The sequence below is a fragment of the Protopterus annectens genome, chromosome 6.part0 (genome assembly GCF_019279795.1).
Source record: "Protopterus annectens isolate FY-2018-M chromosome 6.part0, PAN1.0, whole genome shotgun sequence".
In the NCBI taxonomy this organism is placed as follows: Eukaryota; Metazoa; Chordata; order Ceratodontiformes; family Protopteridae; genus Protopterus; species Protopterus annectens.
This window is the reverse complement of record NC_056737.1, coordinates 821,067,373-821,091,116: the sequence shown is the minus strand read 5'-3', so window position 1 is coordinate 821,091,116 and position 23,744 is coordinate 821,067,373. Positions and strand designations below refer to the sequence as shown.

Here is a 23,744-nt window from a genome sequence, read left to right as displayed (position 1 = left end):
AAAATTCTAAGAGAGAGACAGAGTGCTAAGTGACTTGAAGTGGTCGTGAGCACTCAATAAGTAAATTGAGGCTGTGAGAATCAAACCAAGAATGGCTGCAGCTTCAATGTATTTTAACTATAGCTTTAAACCTCTGTGCTATGCTGGAAGCATTTTTGGAGTATTATAGCACATTCAGATAAGCAGCTACGTAGTTAAGGGTTTGACAAGAAGTTAGTTCTACATTCCTTACTTCCCCTAGCGTAGGGCAGGAAAGCCCATCCCCCGTTCTTTAGTATCACATTTTTTCAGGTGGAATTGGTCTCCGCCTTCGTGACGTAGCTTCGGCACAGTCAAATCAGTAGTTCCCTCTCCTGGTGATCCTCCCACACTGTGACATCGACATTATATAAACCGGCCCATTTATCGGCTATTATAAAGTACTGCATAACTTCTTGTGGAAATCTATTTCATCACTGTTTCCTTTTGGATTAAAAACAGATCAAGTGTTTCCCCCAGGAATCTGCAGGCAAAGTCCCTTGGAAATATACATTAGTTGCTATAAGTGTTTCGGTAAGTAGACTACATACAAATTTCTGCCCACAGTTCTGCCGCAAAATTATTATTACGTATTTTCTACTTTTGTTCTCTTCTTCCTTAACATTGTGCTGCAAGGCTATCATTAGATATTTTCCTGGCTTTGTTCTACTATACGTTCTTACTCAAATCCATGCTGTTAAATAACGGTCTCCAATCACCCTGCTATAGTGTGTGCATGTATGTGTATGAGTGTTTCTGCCTGCATGTGTGCGAGTGAATGCGTGCCTGAAAGCAGTATGTATGGCTATGTGAATGTAGAAAAGGCTGCGTTTGCGTGTATGAGAGAGAGAGTGAGCAATGCAGGAAAGAATGAATGCGTGAAAGTAGGATGTGTGCGTGAATGCAGAAAAGGCTTTATTGTATGCATGTATATGAGAGAGATTAGGCAATGCTTGGGATAATTAATAGTGCGTTTGTGAATGCAGAATGTGTGTGTGAATGCTGAACAGACTGTGCCTGTGAATCTATGAGAGAGAGTTGCCAAGTTGCCAATGCATGACAAAATAAATAGTGTGCGTGTGTTTGTGTGTATGAGAAACGGGGGTCTGGGTCGTGCATCTGGCCATATGTTTAGTGTGCCACAAAAAGGCACATCCATAATATAGATATGTATACATATATTTTTTTCCGTTTCAGCAAAACTTCTAGTTTGCATCTGCCACTGCAACTAAGAGCTGCGGGATATAGATGTAACTCTAACAAGCCGATCGCTTACAATGTATCGGTCAGCTTATTACACTGAAGTCCCTTTTTTTGTTTTTGGAGGGGCTCTTGCTGAGGGCTATGATGCTGGATCATAACACTTTTTTTAACTTGCAACTTTTGCCCCCAATTTGCCAGAAAACAGCACCTATGTGCAAAAACGGAATGAAGCATAGCATCCATAAATCAGGACGTTCCTACGGCTATCTGTACAGTTGAGTGGTATGTCCGGCGTATTTTGATGTGTGTCTGTGTATGAGTGTGTTTCTCGTTCTGATTGCATGTGGGTTCATAGAGGAGTCATTGCGTGTGGGTTCGTAGACGAGTTAACGATGAATGAGCAGTGCGTGTCTGAATGCAGAAGAGACTGTGCAAGTGTGTGTATGACAGAGTTAACGATGAACGTCTTGAGTGCATGAATGCAGAAGACACTGCGTGTGTGTGTGTGTGTGTGTGTGTGTATGTGTGTCCGAGAGTGAGCGATGCAGGAGAGAATGAACCGTGCGTGCGTGAAAGTATTGTATCTGTGTGTGTTTGATTGCTGAACAGACTGTGCCGGTGAGTTTATGTGAGAGAGTTGCCCGATGCGTGGTAAAAGGAATAGTGCGCGTGTGAAAGCAGGATGTCTGCGTGTGTCTGTGTGTTTGAGAAACTGAGGGTTACCACCTGTCCCACTTTGTGAGGGACAGTCCCAATTTGGGCAGTTTTGTCCTGCGAAAAAAATCTAAAAAATGGCAGATGTCCTGAGATTTTAATACAAAACATATTTACTAAGTTTTCTTTTAATAGTTTCACATAACAGTTATTTTGTATCTGAAACACCTAAATATTATATGAAATAGCATAAACAACGCATATGCTACAAGAATAAGCTTTTATTTGGCAAAAACAGTGAAGTTATGTCCTTTGCACCGGCCGTGGGTTATGTCTGTTCTGAAAAAACACAAATTTCCACAAAAAATGTCCCACTTTGGGTATTTGAAAAGGTGGCATCCCTAGAGAAACGGGATGTGTGTCATACGTCTGGTCATCTGTTTAGCCTGATTTTTTTTTTTGTATTTTTACTTCTTAACTTTCAACAACTTCTTAACTAAAACTTCAAGTGTGACTCTGCCACTGCAAATAACAGATGCGGGATACAGATGTAACTATAATAAGCCAATCGTTTACAATGCCGATCATCTTATTACAGCGAAGTCCTTTTTTTAGGGTCCCTTAATGAGGATTACTGCCTATACTTTTCTAACTTGCAACTTTTGCCCCCAATTTGCCAGCAAACAGCACCAATATGCAAAATGGAGTGAACAAATCTGAGCCATAAATCCGGGCGTTCCTGCGAAAATCTCTATAGTCGAGTGGTATCCCAGGCGTGTTGTGGTGTGTGTGTGTGTATGTGTGTGTGTGAGTGTTTCTCGTTCTGATTGCATGCGGGTTCGTGAATGCGTGCGTGAAGGCAGAATGTGTGTGCGACTGCCGAAGAGACTGTATGTGTGTGAGAGAGTTAGCGATGCACGAGAGAACGAACAGTGCCTGTGTGAAAGCAGAATGTCTGTGTGTGTGAATGCAGAGGAGGCTGTGTGTGTGTTTATGTACTATACTTGTTTAGTTATTATACAGCTTAATAACAAACACACATATACCCCCCCCCCCAAACACACACACACACATACGAACACACACACTAATAACTTGAAATCAATACCAAATGCTGCAATGTGCTTATATTGTACAATGAAAGGTTAAAAGTATTATATATTAACTAATTAGTGTTGTTTATTTGTTGCCTGTTTTAAATCGTACTTTGCATCGCTGCATAAAAACCGTGTTTTAAGAGATAAATCAAGACCTTTTGCAAGCTGTGGGCACTCGGCTACAAAATGTAGATTGTTTAAGGTTTAAAGTTTATTCTAAACCTTGCATTGCCTTTCAGTTAAGTCTTTAAATAAGAAACTACTGATTTTTTCTTGTGTGTATAACAATTTTGAAATTAAACTTTCATGAATTTATTAATCGAAAACAACAAAGCAATTAAAATAGATGTATATTAAAGTCAAATAAGGTTTTGGGGCCCAGTTGTTCATGGAATCATAGAAAAACACGCTACCAGGGAGTACAGCACATCTCTGTTTTTACTTTTGGATAAACGCTTTTGTCAATGAAGTATTAACTTCAGATCTAAAGAAATGAATACTTCTGCAACCAAAGCGCTCATCCAAAATTAAAAACTGAAACATGCTGTACTCCCTGGTTAGCGTGTTTTTCTTATTTTTTTTCTCAATTGAGTTGTTCACAGAGTCAGACAGAAGGTGTCAGCAATTTATAAAGTGCAGGAAAGGTGGTAGTAGGAATGGTCTTAGTTTAGTTTAGGTGATAGGTAGTATGAAGGGATACTGGCTAGGATAAGACAACAAGAGTTCACCTGCATAGCACTACTTTTAGAGAAGCTCATTGCTCAAAGCACCAGTGAGCTAATTATAGCTATAGCATAAAGGGATAGTGTCTGAATGCTGAGCAAAGGACAACATAATATAGCCGAATCACAGTGACAACATGAAGAACAAGACTATAGTATCTTGTTTGGAGCTGCATTACAACAGAGTGCATGGGTCACTTGAATGATATACTGGAGAAGATAAACCTAACATGCCCAGTGCAATAAATGCTGTCATACATAATACAGTGGCACATCACTGCAGCTAGTAGCACAGAGCCACAAAAAGAGCTTGTAGAATTGACATGACAGCAAGTAAACAAATGCAGATAGCATAGCAAAGGTCCAGTGGTGTTTCCCATATAAGTGTGAGGAAGTGGGAAATAGGAAAGTAGGAAAAGGTAGAACATCAAGTCAAGATAAACACAACAGCGTAACCCTAAGCTTGAATGGTGAGAAGTGGAAGGGTATTTATTTTTGTGGGATATAGCTTCCTTTTTTCCTTTAAAAAATAGAAGGGTGAAAGGGAAGGTCATAAGGGATGGCAGTTGGTAAGATGGTGGGAGAAAAGCAGGTAGCAAGAGCAGACGGATGAACATGGAACAGAGACACAGACAGATAGTGAAAGTATACATATGTAAATTGTGGAGGGCAGTATAAAAAAAATATATATATATATATACAGATATATATATATAAATATATATATATATATATATATATATATATATATATATATAGATGGATGACACTTTATGAAAAGTAATAGGCACTGGACATCACAGCATACAGTGAGAAGCCACAAAATGGAAGTGGTTGACAGAGGTAGTTGACTTTTTGATGTCATGCAAAAGCCTGAGGGATCAGCTGGGTATGGCAGCAGGCCAGAGACCAACCACCTGTGTGTCAGTACGGGAACACAATGTCAGTAATAGCCAATAGAGTAGAGTACAGCACACCCACCACTGCATGAAAAGAGGGTCTGCAAGTGCACTGTCCTGCACAACAAGGTAAACTTGCCAGTGTATTGCATAACACTGTTTCCATGTGTACCGGAATACAGATACATATAGATACAGATATACAGCTATAGATGTATAGACACAGTTTCATGATTTGCTGAAGCACATTCCAGTCAGATTACTATGTAACTGCAATAGTGAAGAAATAGTGTTATCCACAAAAATTCTGTGCAAAGTCAGAAGCAAAGGGGGGGACCAAGGCCCCAAATCAGGAACAATTTTAAGTATTACTGCAATTCACTTATAAAGTTAGTAGAAGAACGGGTTTGCATTAATATGCCTTTCATGAGCAACACAGAGTATGAAACTATAATGTCTGGCATTACTGATGAACTCTACTCTTAAAGTGATGTACCAGGAAATCAATAATTTTTAAGAGGAACAGGTCAGACATTTGCCACATTCTGTAAAATCAGGGACAGTTGAGAGCTATAGATGGTGGTCTGTATCATTTCAGTGAAAAACCTTTTAGTCGAATACCTCTTTGCTGAATGGTAATTGTCGAAAGCTCCATCCATCAAATGGCCATTTTAGCAAGTTCTCTTAGGAGAAACATTTCTTGGCCGGCCTAACATTTTACAAAATTCAAAACCCACCAAGGTGGGATGCAATGGGGGGACAGGAAGCTAGGAGGGGACGTAAGCTTCATTACAAGAACTAAGAGAGGAAGAAAATATAAAAAAAATAAATAAACAAAACAGAATGTTAGGGAAATAAACACATTAAAAATAGAACATCTGCTTAAAAGTAGTAGCAAACCACATCACTGGGGGTGGGGGGGGGTGGACATAAGAGGAGAGTAGCAATTGCATTACAAAGGAAATGGTTGCCTAAGATAAGGTCATCAGCAGAAGTTAAAGTGAGTAGAGCATCTGGACATGCTTAGCAGGTTATGCCAAGATTATTTACTACAGTAATGAAAAAAATTGCAGGAAGTGTAAGACAAGAACTAGAAACAGTCTATCTAGAAGGATTTATGATATATGCATATGGAATAGCTGCATTCCTGTAGCACACAGTGTGCATGCAGTGGCTGGCAAAGCTGTCAATGTATTTACAGTTTTAGAAAGGTATCAGAATGGACACTGGTGGCATAAATAGGTCATGGCTAGAGTAAAGGAAATTGCTGAAGAAGAGATTGCACCACATTTTTTTATTTCTGGAAATTATTTCTGGAAATCTTCAAGAATTCAGATGAGACTATTGACAGGAATCTGCAGAAAAACAAAATAAGATGAAAATTAACACAAAGAACTAAAAATAAAACACTTGTCAGGAAGAATAAATGCAGTAAGAGCAATGATAACAAATCATCATAACCAATCCCCTTTTTACCAATTTTCTATATGGGCTCGGGGTGTCATGCCAACTGTTGCCATATCTCTCAATTCAATGTCGCTCTCCTGCCCTCTTCGACACACATGACTGACTGCCGCAGTTCTTCTATTGCGCAATCCATCCAGCTCTTTGCTGGATGCCCTCATTTTCTCTTGTCTTCTTCTTGTCTGTCCCAAATGACTTCTTCACTACATTGTCTTCTCCTTTTATGGACATGTGCCTGAACCACTGTCATCTACTGTATTCTATTTGACCTTTTCTGCAATCATAGTTACTCTGGCTTTTATCCTTATGTCCTCATTTCTTCATCTATCCCACAGTGTGCATCCTACCTCCCATCTCCATTACCTCCAGCTTCCTCATCTGCTGTACCTTTACTGCCTAGGTTTCTGTGCCATATAGTAGTACTGGTCATATAACTGTTTTGCACAACTTACTTTTCAGCTTCTGTAGCATTTGTTTGTAGTACACAACACTTATCACTCTGTGCAAGATGGCTACAACCCCTCTGATTCTAGCTTTGACCTCTTCATTCCGAATTCCCATCCCCTTAACCACTCCTGACAGGTACTTGGAGCTGTTAACCTGTTCCATTATTTTCCTTTCTGTCTCAGTTCTCAACTTCTCCTGAACTTCTCTCTATCTGCTGCCATTACATCTGTCTTATCTGTACACAATTTCATTCCATGTGCTTTCAGTTTTGCATTCTCCTAGCCTTTGCTAAACTTTTTGCTCAGAGTCTGCCTGTAATGTCACTTCATCTGCATACAGTAAATTTGTTGATCTGCCCCCTTCAACCTGTTTGCTAATGTAGTCTATCATCATGAACAGCAGTGGGCTCAGAGCTGAACTCTGTTGCACACTCACTCCCACTGAGAACCACTCTATGAGACCGAACAATGTTCATTCTTGAGACATTGGGTCCTTATTGCACTAATTTCATCTATGTTTCTGGGACTTTGAACCACTGCAGGACTGACCAAATCAGCTTTCTTGGAGCATTATCATATGTTTTCTCCAAGTTTAGGAATCCCCATTTGGACTCCTTCCTCATCACTAGCTTCTTCTCAACTATCTGTCTCCCTGCAAACATTGGGTCAGGTGTGCTGCATCCTGATCTGAATCTGAAATGCTCATCTCCCATCTTAATTTCAACTGCTCTGCATGTGTGTTTATCAATCACCCTCTTCAGAACTTTCATGCAATGTGACAAGATTTGGATACCTCTGTACTGACCACAGTAGTAAATGTGCCCGTTGTTCTTAAACACTGACACAAGTATGCGTATTTTCCATAGTGCTGTTCTTACTTCTTCTAGGGTGGGCTCCTCATTTTCTCTCATCATAGGCTGTGTCTAGGAGAGTACAGCTTCTGTGGGGTTTTCTTCATTCATAATCTGTTGAAAGTACTCCTTCTAGCTGCATTTTGATTTCCTGTGGATTGGCAAGCAGATTGTTGCAGACATCCCTTATGAAGAGTGTATGACTACCTTATTTATCTATTTGTCTTTGCCTTGCAACCTTATACAGTTTTTTTGTGCCATCTGCAGGCTTATTTTCCACTGAAAAAGTTTAGACTCCTTGCAGTTGTGCTTTCAATTCCTCATCTGATGAGCAATACAGTTTTACAACATTTACAAAGTGAACTTGAGAAGTCTTTACACTTTGTTGTTTTCTGGGAGACAAGTTGTAGCCATGACCTAAGCTGTTTAGTTATCAGTATAATGTGTTAAAGACAAGACACTATATAGGCGGTGACAAAGAGTTACCCTGGAATATCCCCCGTTGAATTTGTATCCCTGCTGATTTTTCCAAATCTTTATGGTTTCTAATACCGTGATGGGAAATGACCCCATTCCTAAAGCAAAGTATGATCAAAGTTCCTGAAGATAGTTTGGTTTCACTCTTTGATGTCAGCCCAAAATGTTCTTTGCAGCACACGCAGTGTGCCCAGTCATTATTCCTTCTGCAATTCGTATGGAATTACATTGATTGTTAGCATATTTAAATGGGATTGTAGACTCTTTATTATAAGACCCATGGCTCCTACTGCTATTGGAACATTCTGGCCATCTTTCTTCCACATTGCTCTCATTTATGCTTGCAAATCATGATGTTTTTATAAATTTGTGTCTCTCTGTATGCAGGACACTGTAGTCACTGCTTGTGGTGATTTTAATGATCAGTGCTACTTTTGTCTGCTTTACCAGGAACACTCTTTTTGGTTTTCTAGCATCTATCATTTGAATTGTTGGTCTTGGGTGATCCTATGTGATGCAGACTTCCATCGTTTTCTATGATGCCTTGTGGTACATATCACTTTTCTGAGGGACTAACACCATGATACAGTGTCCATTGTTGTAAGCACAAGGCTGTATTCTTGCAGAAGTCTACCAAAAATAAGTTATAGAGTTTAAGTTGTTAATCTTATCCTTTACTAGTGGCTTCTATTAGCATTCGACAAACAGAAGCACATGCACTGACTCAAATATCTTTTGCAAGTCATTCATAAGACTGGCTTTAAACAGTTCTTGCAAGGTTACATGATCAGGGGCATAGCAATAGTTACCAACAGATACTTTAAATGTGATGCAAACTTATCATTTTTTTATACAATAAAAGTAGAATGATGAGATGACACCAGTCTCTCAGCATAAAATGAACAGTCCTTTATTTTAAAACAACATAAGTGCTTTCACAGCTTCTTCAGACGTCAGTATAAAAATGCAGTCACACACACAGCAATCTATATAGAAATTCAACTAGCAAAGCAACCAGTTAAACAATTAGGTATTAAAAAATACTAGCAATCAGTGTAAAAAAATTTTTTTAAAGAAAAATAAACCTTAAAACAACTAATACACATAAATAAAAATAAAATTCATCTAAATAGTGAACGTGTCTGTAACAGAGGTTTAAGGGGAACTTCATAATTTAGTCCTGAACCATAATCAGCCCTTAATCTGGCTATCCACTTGCTCTCTAAACTTTCAGTGGCATTCCTAACATCACCCAACCTCTTAGCAACTGCTACCTGTCCTATGACTTGAAACTTAAAACAATGTGCGTGTGAGGTAAACTTCACATGCTTAGAAAGAACACTACACTCAGTACCGTTATGTATATGTCTTAAATGTTCTGCTATATGTTCCTTCAACTGTTTGTCAGTCTTGCCTACATATAACTTCGTGCAGGCAGTACAACACAGCACACTAGGTAAACCACATGAGATGATGCACACGTGTCTTGAACATCAAACACACATACGTCTTACCCTGATCTGGATGTGTACACATAGCAGTAGTGTCAATATATCTGCAGGATTTACAAAAATGACATGGTCTAATTCCTTTATAAATGGAATCTGTTTTATTCCTAATAGTTTTACCATCAATAAACTGTTTTGGTTAACATAGCATCTGCTTTAAAGATCATTTCTTCTTAAATATAAGGTTAGGTTGTTCTCCCACTATTTTCCTAAGATTATTAGTTGTTATAATGGACCAATGTTTTCTTATAATATCCACTGTGAAAGCACTTATGCTGTTTTAAAATAAAGAACTATTCGTTTTATGCTGAGAGCATGGTGTCACTTTGTCATTCTACGTTTTTGGATTATATTACTCTGGTTTATTTGTTTGGTGAGATGTTTACGTAGCACAAGTTGGTCATTTGTTTCTGTTGGTTATCATTTTCTATTGCCATGACTTCAAGCACATTGGAAAGATTAATCATTTCTATTAATAAATCTGTGATAATACCAAACACTTAAATCTGTGATAATACCAAACACTGAGTACTGCACAGCCATTTGTATGTGCGCACATTGGAAAGATTAATCATTTCTATTAATAAATCTGTGATAATACCAAACACTGAGTACTGCATAGCCATTTGTATGTGCAACACTTTACAGAATCAAAAGCTGGAAAGGATACAGTAGTATCAAGCTTGGTAGATTTTATTTTTGACTAGTAAGAAAAGGCTGTAGTGCTTTTCTTTTTTTATGTTACATATAGACTAGCCATGGGTCACCTGATTGTCATGTAGAAATGTTAACAAAATGACATCATGGTAGCTAATATGGGGTTTGAGTTTACGCATCATTTATTTGGGACAAGGAATAACAGTGTATTTGCTAATGTACTGGCTTCAAGGACTGCTTTGAGTACAAACTAAAAATGACATGGAATGCACCTCCTTGAAGAATCAGAACGGCTGATATCCTGTTGACATTGAAAAGCCTGGTGGATGAATTGTTTTGGGTGATGGCATATGACCCTTTAGTAGTTGGTAGCCAACTCCTAGAAGGACTTTCCTGAGGCTTTGAGCTTCTTTCACTCCGACGATGAACACTCATCTAATGAGCTACAGAACTTCTGAACTTCTGTGACAATCACAGTTTGCTCATAATAACATGTTAAACCATAATGAGGCCTGTAAGATCACATTCTATAACAGAATTTTGCTCTAAAAGCCAGTGATAGACTTTTTCTGGGAGTTTAGAAAGAACCCAGAGACTTACAATAATGGCTGCAGTAAAAATACATTGTTTCCAGAATGTGGATATTTGTGATTCAGAGACATTAGCTGCAATGAGAAAAAACTCATTAACAGCTAATTTGCCCATCTCTAAATGCTTTTAAGTCTGTATGTAAAGATACAGAAGCACTTGCAGGTTGTATTATAAAGTGTTGGTTTTGTAGGAATGACAGAGTGAATTTCAGATTTTTTCTAGTGTTTGTCCATTCCATTTTTATTTTGATTAGACATTTTATCCAGTCTGAAGCTACTGGATATGTGTATATGCCAGATCTCTTCCCTCCCTGACCTCCACTGAAAATGAGTCACAACCCAGCTGTCCTTTCTAAAATTACAGCATAAATTATTAAACAAACAAATGATCGAACAGGCAAACAAGCAGACAAACAGGCAAACTAGCCAAAAATGAAATGTTTGTGGTGTATTACATTTAAATTGTTAATCTTTCTGATAAAAGGATTATACTGCCATTCATACAGGCACAATAAATTTTATAATTTTTTAGTTGTTCATGATTCAGTAATTTTGATATGGCTTCTAATGAAAACAGCTAATATGTAGGGTAGAGGAAACGTAGCAGATTTCAATACTTGAACATTGCTATCATTAAAACTGCTCCCTTAATCGAAGGTAAGATCACATCTAAAGTCTAAATATGGATATTGTTCACTTAGAGTATTTCAGTAATTGCAAGTTAAGTAATATGTGGCTAAAGAAAATATTTTCTACCTTTGTATTCGATATATCCCCATCTGTGGAATAGACTCCTGTCCATGTTAAGCAGAATACCTCACTAACTCTCTTTAAGATGAACAAGGACAACTCGATAGGAAACATAAAATACACCTCTGGGATCCTACCTGTCTTCCTGGTGGACAGGAGAAACCGGTACTGACTATGTGGGAACATGGGCAAAATTCTTAGCTCGGATTATAACGACCTCCAGGCCATTTGCCTAATATCGTCCTGTGAACCTATGAAATGCCCTTCAGCTGCAGAATTGGTGCTATTACAGATATGGAAAAGGTGAAGCTACATAGGATCTTTGGATCATAGGAAGGTACTAGGCAAGTGGCCATAAGGCCCTAGAAAGCCTAGTCAAGTTATACCCTTATTTCCACAATAAGCACCAGTTACCCCTATCCAAGATGGACACACTTGAAACCCCCCACGGTCAATTTACTGTTACCCTTCCAATCGTCCAGATAGTGTTTGAATAGGACCAGTGAGGTATTCTGTTTGACATGAAGTGTGAGTCCATTCCAAAGTTGGGATAAGCTCTGTGAGATGAATCTATCCCTCCGTCAGGTTCTATTAATGTAACATAACAGGCTAAGTTCTTTAAAGCAAGTAACCTGTATACTATTTCAATGGTGGATATGCAGCAATTCCAATAAAGCAGGGTGAAAGATTGTTTTATATGCAAGACACAGATCATCTCTGAGTAGTCTGGATGACATGGGATAAAGTGACAGTGAGTTCAGCTGATCCACAGAGGACAGATGCCTAAAACCTGGAATTTTCTGTGTGAGCAACCTTTGTGGTATCATTAATTATGGCAGGTGCTTGGTCAGGTACATACCAAAAGGGGAGTTGTACTCAATTCTTGACCTGATGAGGGAAGAGTACATTGCGGATATAACTTGTTTTTTTTTTCTGGATGCAATGCCCTTACTTATGAGATGAGCAATCTAGAATGCCCTTTTTATCATGGTAGACACAAGCTGATCAAAGGTAAGGTTGCTGTGAGTGCCTACTTAGGGTGTCGTTATTGAGGCTGTAGTCAGCATGAACATAACACTAACAGAAAGCAATGATGATACGTTTTTTGGCATTGAGTTTAAGGCCATGAGTTTGGCACCTATTGTTTGTTTGTGTAAGATCATCTTGTAGGATGTTGACATTGTTTGGAGAGTCAATGACCGCATCCAATTTGCAGTCATAGACAAAGTTTGTAAGCCACAGGCCTTTAGTTTTACCATCTACTTTGGAGAAATAGATTCCAAACAGTAGAGATCCCAGGATTGATCCCTGTGGAACACCACTGGCTACAGGTCTGCTCTTGGTGGTGGATGCCCCTAGTCTGACTGTATGGGTGCTGTCAGTGAGATAGTTAGTAACCCGTCTAACACTATAAGGGTTGACACCTAGCTGGGTGAGTTTGTTAATGATGCTTGAGTGGGGGATAGTGTCAAAAGCCCTGTCTATGTCTAGGTAGGCTGTATGCACAGATTTTCTCTTGTCCAGGACCTTGGACTGTCTCAAGGCAGTGCACCAGGTTTAACAGGCATGATCTCCCTTTGACAAATCCATAACTGAGTAGGGTCAGGTGTGTGAAGATTAACTATATCTTTGATGATAAGTTCCATGATGATTCTCTCTATTGCCTTGCAGATAACGCTAATCAAGGTGATAGGTATATAGTTCGCAGAGTCAGTGGAAGCACGACCCTTGTGCAAGGGGTTATTGGTGGCTGTCCATTCAGTTGTGATGAAGCCAGTGCTTTCAGTATGATAGAAAAGAGTACCCAGTGGTGTTCCTAATTCTTGTTTGAGCTCATGTAGGACACAATCGGGGATGTTATCAGGTATCATCAATGTTTGTTTTTTTTTTACCTTACTGATGGTGTGTATGACCTGCTCTTTAGAGATACAAGGTAGAGGACAGGTGGTGGGGCTGTTATGGGGTACATGTGGTGGGAGCAGGAGAGTGAAGTTTTCACAGAACCGGTCAGCTAATAGGTTAGCTGTGTCCACAGGCTCAGTATATGTGGCATCATTAACTATCAATTTGTCACAAATCTGGGCCTATCCTTTTAGGTTAGGGATGTAACTAAGGAATGCGTTAGGCTATTCCTTAGTTGAAGAAACTAATTTGAAATTGTACTTTGCCTTAGAGGACTTTGAAAGACACCTTATTTGCAGGTGTAAGCAGAGGAGGGAGTGTTTCCAGTTTATGGGCTTGTTTCCTCTTACTGTTAGACAGTCATTTCTTCCTCTTATTTTAAAGCCTGTTAATGGCAGTAGTCCACCAGGCAGGCTTGCTCTTCCTTGGGGAGCTTGTTTTGGTCCTATCAGTATGGCCAGTTCAATGCAGTTAAACAGGTGTTTGTATAAAGCCTTGGTATAGACCTTGGCATAGCTGCCGGTCCCATCAGAGGGGTGAGGTGCAGTAAAGCTGTTTATTCTCTCCTGTGAGAGCTTATAGTCTGTTTTGGAGAAGTTTTTCAGTTTAGTAGCTGCTGGGGGGGGGGGGGGGGGGCAGGTGTGATACTTACTTAGAATTATACAGATTTGTGATCAGATCTCACTGAGGAAGACCTCACAGTGTGGGGGCTACACTACTCTCCATATTGGTAAGCACAAGATTCTGGATGTTGGCACACTTTGTGGGGGTGTCAACCAGCTGCTCCAGGGCATTGGAGTTAATGAAGTCCAGGAACCTTTGGTCAAATGAGTTACACTACAAGTAATTTACCCAGTCAATGGATGGCTAGTTAAAGTTGCCCAACACCCTGGTGTTTGGATCTGTCTTGATAGACTCAAGTAGATCACAATAGACAGAGTGGGTGTGCGGATTCATGGCGGGGGTCCTGTCGGTGGCATTGACTTGAACAGGTGTCCTACCAACAGTTAATTGCACCTGAACTATCTTCAGGGAATCCTACTATTCAACCAATCTGGAGGGTGTATTTATCTCTAATGAATATTGCTACACCACCTCATTTAGTTTTCATGTCCTCAGTTTGTGATCCGAACATGTGGAAGCAGGTGTTACCCGGTATGGCTGGTGTTCTGTCCACAGCCTTGAACCAGGTCTCTGTGACTGCACAAATGCCCAGCGAGTGCAGTTTCATGTTAAGACTCCTAGCGTTTAGCACTATAACCTTGAGGTTGTTTTTAGATGGAGTTTTTACATCAGGAATTATGCCTTGAGACACTGCCTACAAAAGGCACTATGGTAGTAGCAAGAGCCTTAGCCAGTAGAGGAAATCCCAGAGGTGACAGAGGAACACCATCTCTGGCAAAGCATCAAGGTCAGCCATTCATGTCATGACATGCTGGCAGATACTGTATCCCCTTACAATGATACCAGAAACAAAGCCAAGTACTGAAGTCAGATATTTTCTCTTTGTATTGAGGCATTATCTTAATTGAAGGTACAGTACTGCTTAGGGCTAGGAAGATACCTGCATGAGACATGTAGTCTGACAGGTCATTCGTGTCTGTCATCATGTAATCCAGACAAGGTACATGTCTGGTCATTAACACTAACATGGACTCTGACAGAGTCATAACAGTACCTGTTAATAGGTTAATAGATTAGTGCTACGCTAACTGCCCTTGTGAGCTATTTTAAGCCTAGCCAATTATCCCTTGTGAGGCTCAAACCCTGCACCTTGTGTTTTTAAGGCAAACACTTTAACCATTAGGCCACCCTCCTTTTGAAAGGCTTGAGTGCTTGTGTGATATGGTGGATCCTGGCACCAGACAGACAGCTGACCATGAACTTCTCCTTATTCAGCACTGCAATGGCACAAAATAAATAATTTTCCCTACCATTCAGTTCAGCAGTCTGACCATTTTACATAAGCACTATGCTGACAGATAAATGATTCATTTCCCCAGCGACCCCTTCAGTTGTTTGCCCGTGTATGCACAAGCACTTCCTTGACACATACGAGGATAATTTCCACACTGAGCCTTTCAGTTGTTTGTCCATGTATGCGCAAGCACTATACTGACATATAAATGGATCATTTTCCATAGTGATACATTCAGTAGTTTGACCACGTATGCACAAGCACTTCCATGACACCAACATGAATTATTTTGCTCAACAATCCCCGCAGTAGTTTGACCATGTCTTTCTAAGCACTAGAATAAAATCTTGTCTTGAAGTAAAGTCAATATTCTTACCTCCTATTACAAAGTATGGTAGTACATGTTCATTCTCTTCCCTGTAGTCAGCTAATTAATGTGCAGCCCAGCAGGGGTACTGTGCAAGTACACTTCTGCGTACTGGCATATGTTTAGGGCCCTTTCTGTGTTTTGTATGCAGATGAGGGCCAGTTATGTTTATTGCTATGAATGTCAGTACGCATATGTGTAATACCCCTTATCCTCATGTAACTTCTGTCCATAATACTTATGCCTTAAGCACATTATGCTTTTGCCTTACAAAGGTGTATTTACACAAATGCCACCACATATCCATAGACAGCCAGAATACTTCTATAGCTCTTAAGTTTGATAGTAAGGCATTCCAGAGTTTTCATGCTGTGTAGGAGTATGAAGACTGTCCCCCTTTTTTTGTTTTTTGTTTTTTAGGTTGGACAAGGGTTACCAGTTGCTTGACTTGAGTAAGGAGGTTCCTGCTTGGTTAGCAGTTTTGTTTAACTCAGTTAAGTGCCGGGCGGGTAACAGGTTGATATCTAATTTTATGTGCCATGTTGTGCTGGAAGTGGTATGGCAGGAGTGGACACTTGAGTGTGAGGCCACAGAGGGGGGGTGCAATGGTGTCTGTTAAAATGTTATATCTGTTACTGGCATTTACCATTAATCATGCATATCGTTATGTAAGTAATTTAAAAATGCATTTAGTCTGAAGACTCAGAGCCCAGTACGTGCTGTATATGCAGACACCTTCTTGATTTGTTATTTGTTTCCTGCTGTGAAATAGTATTTAAAGACCCATTAATCAGCTTTCAAACACATTTACTAAACAGTAGCATTTACACCTAAGCTGCATAACTATTTAATAGCTGCATTTTTCAGCATGCCCCATTTAGCTTTCTCAGGACACTTCATGAATATGAGTACTTCATCATGTCAGTGATCAAGAGAATTTGAATTTTGCAAACAATGACTGTCCATGTGGAGTTGGCATCATACCTCTCAATTGTACCAAATTCCTCAGCATTTGCCAGTTTTGAGGTCCAAATAATGGGATGCCACGAATTCCTGAGTGGCCCCCTTTATTCACAAATTTCCTAGCCATTTTTTGATTATTCATTTCCGGTAAAGCCAGCTTCATGAGCAGCCTGTCGGAATTGGTTAAGGGCTCAAGGGGTGTGACTGATTCACTGTACTTTACAGGCAGCAAGTAGTGGCATACATGTGTTGACTGCAGGTCTGCAGCTCCTTCAGGTAAAGCACTTTAGCTGCCTGCAATTCGGGCTCTAGGGGTGTGGCTTATTGCTTGTACTTTATGGGCAGCAAGTAGTAGTGTACGTGTGTTGACTGCAGGTCTGCAGCTCCTCAAAGTAAAGCACTTCAGCACTTTTAACTTTAGCTGCCTGCGATTTGAGTTCTAGGGGTGTGACTTATTGCTTGAACTTTATGGGCAGCAAGTAGTAGCATACGTGTGTTGACTGCAGGTTTGCAAATCCGCCAGGTAAAGCACTTTAGCACTTTTAACTTTAGCTGCCTGCAATTTGGGCTCTAGGGCTGTGACTTATTGCTTGTACTTTATGGGCAGCAAGTAGTAGCGTACATGTGTTAACTGCAGGTTTGCAGCTCCTCCAGGTAAAGCACTTTAGCTGCAATTCAGTTTTCAGTCCTATTAAAGCACTTTTAACTTTAGCTGCAATTCAGTTTCTGGTCCTATAACATGCTGCTGATGCTGTTCATATATATAGAATGCGTGTAGTTTTTAATTACTTTTCATGTTGATTTTGAAATGGTTATTTACTGTTGAATGGTTGAATGCAATTCAGTTTCCGATCCTAGAATGGTTATTTTGCCGTGTATATATATATATATATATATATATATATATATATATATATATATAATGCACTCAGTTTTGAATTACTTTTCATCTTGATGTTGAAATGGTTATTTACTGTTGAATGCCATTCAGCTGGTCCTAGAATGTGCTGCTGATGCCATTTGTATACACAGAATGCTCGCAATTTGAATTACTTTCTATGTTTTAACAGGTCATCATCAGCAACAGACTTTCTGGTAAAGCACTTTTAACTCCGTTCCATTACCATCATGTTTAATATGTGCTGCTAGTGCCATTCAGACATATTGAATGCTCGCAATTTGAACTATCGCTGCATTTATTTTACATTACTTTCCATGTTGGAATGGTTATTTACTGCTGGAGTTATTATTTGAAGGGTTGTGTGTTGGAATTATTATTTGAAGGAAGGTAGCTTTTATTTTGCATTACTTTCCATGTCGGAATGGTTATTTACTGTTGGAGTTGGAGTTATTATTTGAAGGAAGGTATGTGTTGTAATGGAAGGTAAGGGGTATAGGTGCGTTGGAATTATTATTTGAAGGAAGGCAAGGGTGTATGTGTTGGAATTATTATTTGAAGAAAGGTAGCATTTATTTTGCATTACTTTCCATGTTAGAATGGTTATTTACTGTTGGAGTTGGAATTATTATTTGAAGGAAGGTATGGGTGTGTGTGTGCGTGTGTGTGTGTGTGTGTGTGTGTGTGTGTGTGTGTGTGTGTGGGAGTTATTATTTGAAGGAAGGTAGGGGTGTGTGTTGGAATTTGAAGGGTGTGTTTTGGAATTTGAAGTAAGTGTGTGTGTGTGTGTGTGTGTGTGTGTGTGTGTGTGTGTGTGTGTGTGTGTGTGTGTGTGTGTGTGTGTAAAATGCCCCAGTTAGATATACTGGTGGTTAGGGTTACTCAGGCTCAAGCCCTGTACCTTAGGTACAAGACCCTGAGTTCTCTACCCATACCACTACTTTTGATTGAAGGAGTTATAGCTTTCAACTGTACAAATTTTCACAGAAAGTCTGGAATGTTTGGCTCATACTGTTGGTCTGTTCTTCTTAAAATCTGGATGGTGCATTGGTGCAGTGGTAGTGTTGTTGCCTCAGAGCAAGAGGTTTGTGGTTCGATTCTTGCCTGATGTGTCTTCTGTGCAGAGTCTGCATGTTCTCCTTGCATTTGTGTGAGTTTCCTCTGGGTGCTCCGGTTTCCTACCACAATACAAAGACATGTCTGGACCATTTCTCTCTGCTGAAAATTGGCTTCATTCCAATTTGGACTTTCCTGGTAAACAAATGTTAAATAAAAATACAATTTGTGGTTTTCTGGCAAACCAGTGAGAACTGAATTCACTAAATAATGATAGCCATTTAAGTTTCAGTCTTCCTGTCTTTCAGGAAACACATGGTAACAAAATATTTTATTCTAGCAACTTTCTAAGATTATACAAGCAATGTTTAAAATGTGTCCCCAGTTTTGGGCCTTTGTCCCCCTCACCAATTTTGGCTTTTTCCTGATTTCTTGTGCTGTACAGCTCTTCAGGGAAAGAGAAGTTTAGTGCTGCTTATGCAAAGTCTACCTGCATTGTTAGTACCACAACAGGTAGTATACTTGCTTTTGCTGCAGAAGGCTGTGGGTTCTACTCCCACATTATATAGATGGATTGCCGATACTTTACTGTGTTGCACTTTTAAAGGAGGTAAATGCTACAGTCCTGAGAATGACCTCCTTTGGCAGAGATACCTAGTAACTATGAACCTGTTACCAGTTTGCCATCCATTCCCTATTGAAATATTACTAGCTTATCATTTTTTAATGTAACGTAGGCAATTTATTCTTCAAGGGCAACAGGCACTTTACTTGTAGATGAAACAATGAAATATAAAATTGTTTGCTAACAGCAACCTCTTCATTAGATACAGACCTCTTTAATGTGGAATTATTTAGATGACTTTTACTTCTGCAGAGATTGTGCAAATTTACTGTTACTGGTGGATTGTAGAAGTTTGAGTAGATGTTTATGATGGAAATGTTCTGAATTGGGCAGTTTTGCCATTATTGTTTCATGCATTTTGTTTCATTGCTTACTGGAAAAATGTTCAAAACAATAAATTTAAAATGCGCTCTAACAACTGTGCTGTATTATACAAGGAATATAATTTAATACAGTCAGGAAGGTATATCAAAGAACACATGTTTATTTCATGTGCAAGGGGCCTCTGATTTGAAAACAACCCAAAGGTAATTTTTATCCGCCACTGGCCAGATGCATTTTCTTTGAATGTGGGTTACAATGTTTCAATGAATGTGAGTTTCAAGGGCAGAGAAGTTTTAATGCTAAGTCTATTTTCATTATGAGACTGTATTGCTTTGTTTAGCAGATGTTTGTTAGTGTTTGTGCTATAAAATGTAAAATAAAAGTTTTAAATGAAATCCAAATAATCATTGTAAAAGTAAAGCAGTATGCACATTACAGTGTTTATGGTAAATGGGGCAAAAAATCCCAAGTAATGGGGCATTGGAATGGCTGCATGGGGACTCTGGGACCATATTTTGGTTGTCTGTTCTTCAGTTTGCATTTGAAAGTCGGTATCCCACAATTCAATTTGAGTGGGTGGGGTTAAACAATTATGTATGCAAATTTTATGTTAATCAGCATACAGAGTTGTACATATTTTTCACGGGCCTTTGTCCAGATTTTTGATGTTTCCGGGTTGAGAGGTATGGTTGGCATTCAATGCTTTCTGACTCACTTTTGCTTTACAGTTATTTGTCTCCAGTTAAGTATTTACACATGAAACAGCTCTCTCACCTTGGCTTGATAGTTGTCTCCCTCCGCTTTAAAATTTCAACATAAAAAAGATATCTTGCATATCAAATGGCTTTTTCATCAGTAACTCATTTAGTGAGCACCCTAAAATTTGAAGAAGTTTTAACATTTCAAAAGGTGAACTTAACAGGAACCAGTATTAAAAGTTTTCCATTTCAAACGTACTGCTGGTTAGGTAAATGTGTCAAACGATTTAAGGACAGATTTAAACCTCAATGGATATAATTGCTTTGTTTTCCTAACAGAGCACCCCCACCACCATTGAAATTAGTTCGCTTTCAAGAGACTCTAAAGCTTGATGAAACACTGACAGAGCAGAATGATTGGCTGGAGGACAGAACCAAGGGTGAAACATTTCTTCAGTTCACAATGGAATAGGATTCTTGGCTAAAGTACATGCTCAGTTCTGCAGCCATCAACTGCAGTGAGACTTAGTAAACCACCAAGGACATACCATTAAATTCACATGACCATATAATCCTTACTTATAGCAGAAGTACGATACGTAATCCTGAAAAAGTAGGCTCGTGAATGCATAGGTCTAAGAGTTTTTCTAGCTGCCTCCATTTATTTCAGCTTACTTATGCGCATATATGTATGTGTCAATATTTGTAGGTGTAGTACTATTTATGTATTAGAAAGGTGCTTATTGCAATAACTATATATGTAAAATATATACATGTACATATATAGAAGTATATATCTATATATATGATATATATATATATATATATATATATATATATATATATATATATATATATATATCTGCCTTGGAAGACTGACAGACAAAAAGCCTGATTCCCAAAACACTGAAAAATCAACATATTGATCACATTTGTATTATGGGGGCACATCAACCTGCATCCCTCATGTTGGGGCCGGCAGGCCCCACACCCCCCTGTAAAGTATGTTTATCAACTATCACAATCACACAACAATGGACAATGGGCAAATTCTATCCTTTGTATTTAGAATTTCCAGACTTTTGAGATTCACTCTTTTGTTTTTTCAGTCTTTTGCAGTAGACCCATAAGACATGTGTGTGTTTTTTTTCTCTACAATATACAGTTGCAGGGACAGAAAAAGAGGTATATATAAGTAATTGGTATCACTTCTCCATAATGTATATCAACTGGCATGTAACCTGGCACATGTTATTTCATGCATATGCATGTTTTATTTTCCTGTATATGTGTGGCAATATTGGTTTGGTTGGATAAGTTGTGTGCCTGCACAAATGCAACTGCATACATGGGTGTGTCTCCGATGGCATATATACAAATATGTCTGCATATAAGTATTACTAAATAAAAATGCATGCATAATACATACTGTTTGTTTGAGTTTTGTGTTTGCCTGTGAAGTATAAGGTCAGATCAAAGTACTACTCTCACTTGCTGTATGTCTGATACTATGCCAGTTGAATATTACAGTGCAATTTGATTCAGCAGTTGATGGCTCACTACCGACAGGCCCATATTAGAAAGCAGCAGGCATATTAGATTTTCCAATAGTCTTCACTTGACAGCAGAAGCAGTCTGAGGCTGTGTGGATGGTTGTGGTATATCTGCATATACTTGTGAGTTGAACAGCTTTATATGTCCAGAATTACATGGTCACCAAAGAATTATTTATATGTCTGTGTACATATATTTCAGGAAACATATACCTGCATGTGTTATTGTCTGTGCTGATGTTACATATGTATGTTTAAGTTGCTTACAGAATACCTGTTGAAGTTTGCTGTTATTTTCCATACATGACATGGGGTCCATTGTAAATAGCTGATGGTACACATATGCAATCATAGTTTACTAACAATTTACTTGGTCAGACTAGAAAACATATTGCATATAGCGGACACCTGTATTTGACAAGTGTCCATGCCAGATCTACTGATGATAAATGGCTGTTTGCTGTGTATCAATATTATTACTACTATGCATTTTGTTAAGTAAGCAGTGTGTAACATTGGGCTTTGTCTGATGTGAGTTTTTCTTTTTTTGGTTATTGATTTTTCCTTTCACCCTTGTATGACATCACCAGTTAATGGTTTACATGTGTAGAAATGCACCATCTGATAACCGTAACTCATCAGAGTGCTTTTTCGAGGTAGCAATGCAGTGTGCTACTTGATGTATAACAGCATTTGTCATGGGCATAATTATCTAATGCATTTTAAAAGTATACATTTCACTTCTTTCAGTGTGGGTACTGTGAAGGAACAAGAAAAATGCACAGTGCAGCAAGGCATACGGCTTGAAGGCTGGTATTGTGTACAGTGTGTGTTGGGGTGTTTTTAGATTTGTTGTGCTGTGAGCATTTTAGTGACTGTAGTGGGTTGTTAATCCTTTCATCTGTGTTGGTCTAGGTGTCCCATCACAGACCTCTACAGGCATGGATATGTGGCCATTCCTATGTGCACTGGGCATCAGAAAGAGCTGTAGAAATTGGAGCACAAAATCTGTGGGTATGTCAGTCGCAAATAAAGGTGTCCTGGGTCGTAAAAGAGGCTTGCGCTAGGATGGTCTGCTATCAATGCTGTGGGAGAAATATGACAGTGAGCAAGAAGCAGATATTCTAGTACTGCATCTGGGAGGAAATGACCTGGCAACATGCCCCCTTGTGCATCTGAAAGGGCAAATAAAGAGAATTTTGGGCAGACTGCTTACATGGTGGCCTAACTTGCATATTATCTGTTCTGATATAATACAATGGCTGCATTAGAGGGGTGCACATAGTATTAAGGCCTTTGATAAAATTTGAAGACTGCATAACAGCTTTATGTGTAGACAGATGAGACTGTGCAAAGGATCTGTGATTCACCATAACTCCATAAATTCTAGGTTACTGGAGTTATACCAGTATGACCATGTTCATCTAAGTCACAGTGGACTTGAATTTATATGTCATTTGAAAGACTCTGTCCTGTTGGCCAAAATAAAGCTGGACAACTGTATTGTTTTTTAAGTAAATGGGCTGGGAAAGCATACAAGAATTTGTTTTTGTTTGACTGGTTCATTAATGTGTTTTTGTCAAGAGTGACAAAATTGTTCAGTCCATTGGTTAGTACACAGCAATGCTATGTGGCTGCAGTCTTCACAACACTTTATATAGAAAACACTGAATGTACTCTTGGATCTGTCTTGGTTTTCATTGATGTTGTGGTGCAGGCAAGGAAAGGTGTGATGCAAGTAAAGAGGTAATTTACGATATGTACCATGGTTTGTGCATTTGCCCTAATAATTTTGGTTTACTGCATGTAATATTTTCAACACTGAGTGATACAAAATCAGTGTATTGCTTACATGAAAGCTAAAAAGAATTGAGTCTGTACTACATTACATATGGTAGTTGTATACCATGACTGATGTTGATAGCTCCTCCATTATTTGCAGCTATTTTACTATGAATGCTGGTAAATGGTGGACTATACACCCTTACCTGTCAAGCATTTAGTTGGTGTCCATCGGTTTTGTTTCTGAAAATGTACTCCTCAGGTACTGCATGCAGCCAGTCAACCTTTTGAATGGGCCATTCAGTTTGTAGCATGTGCACTT

The 23,744-nt window shown here is 39.0% G+C and overlaps 1 pseudogene; it reads left to right on the top strand.

Annotated features, from left to right (window-relative positions):
* The first annotated feature begins 442 nt into the window (after positions 1-442).
* The window catches only part of LOC122804557, a 108,301-nt pseudogene continuing 84,999 nt past the window's right edge, over positions 443-23,744 (top strand).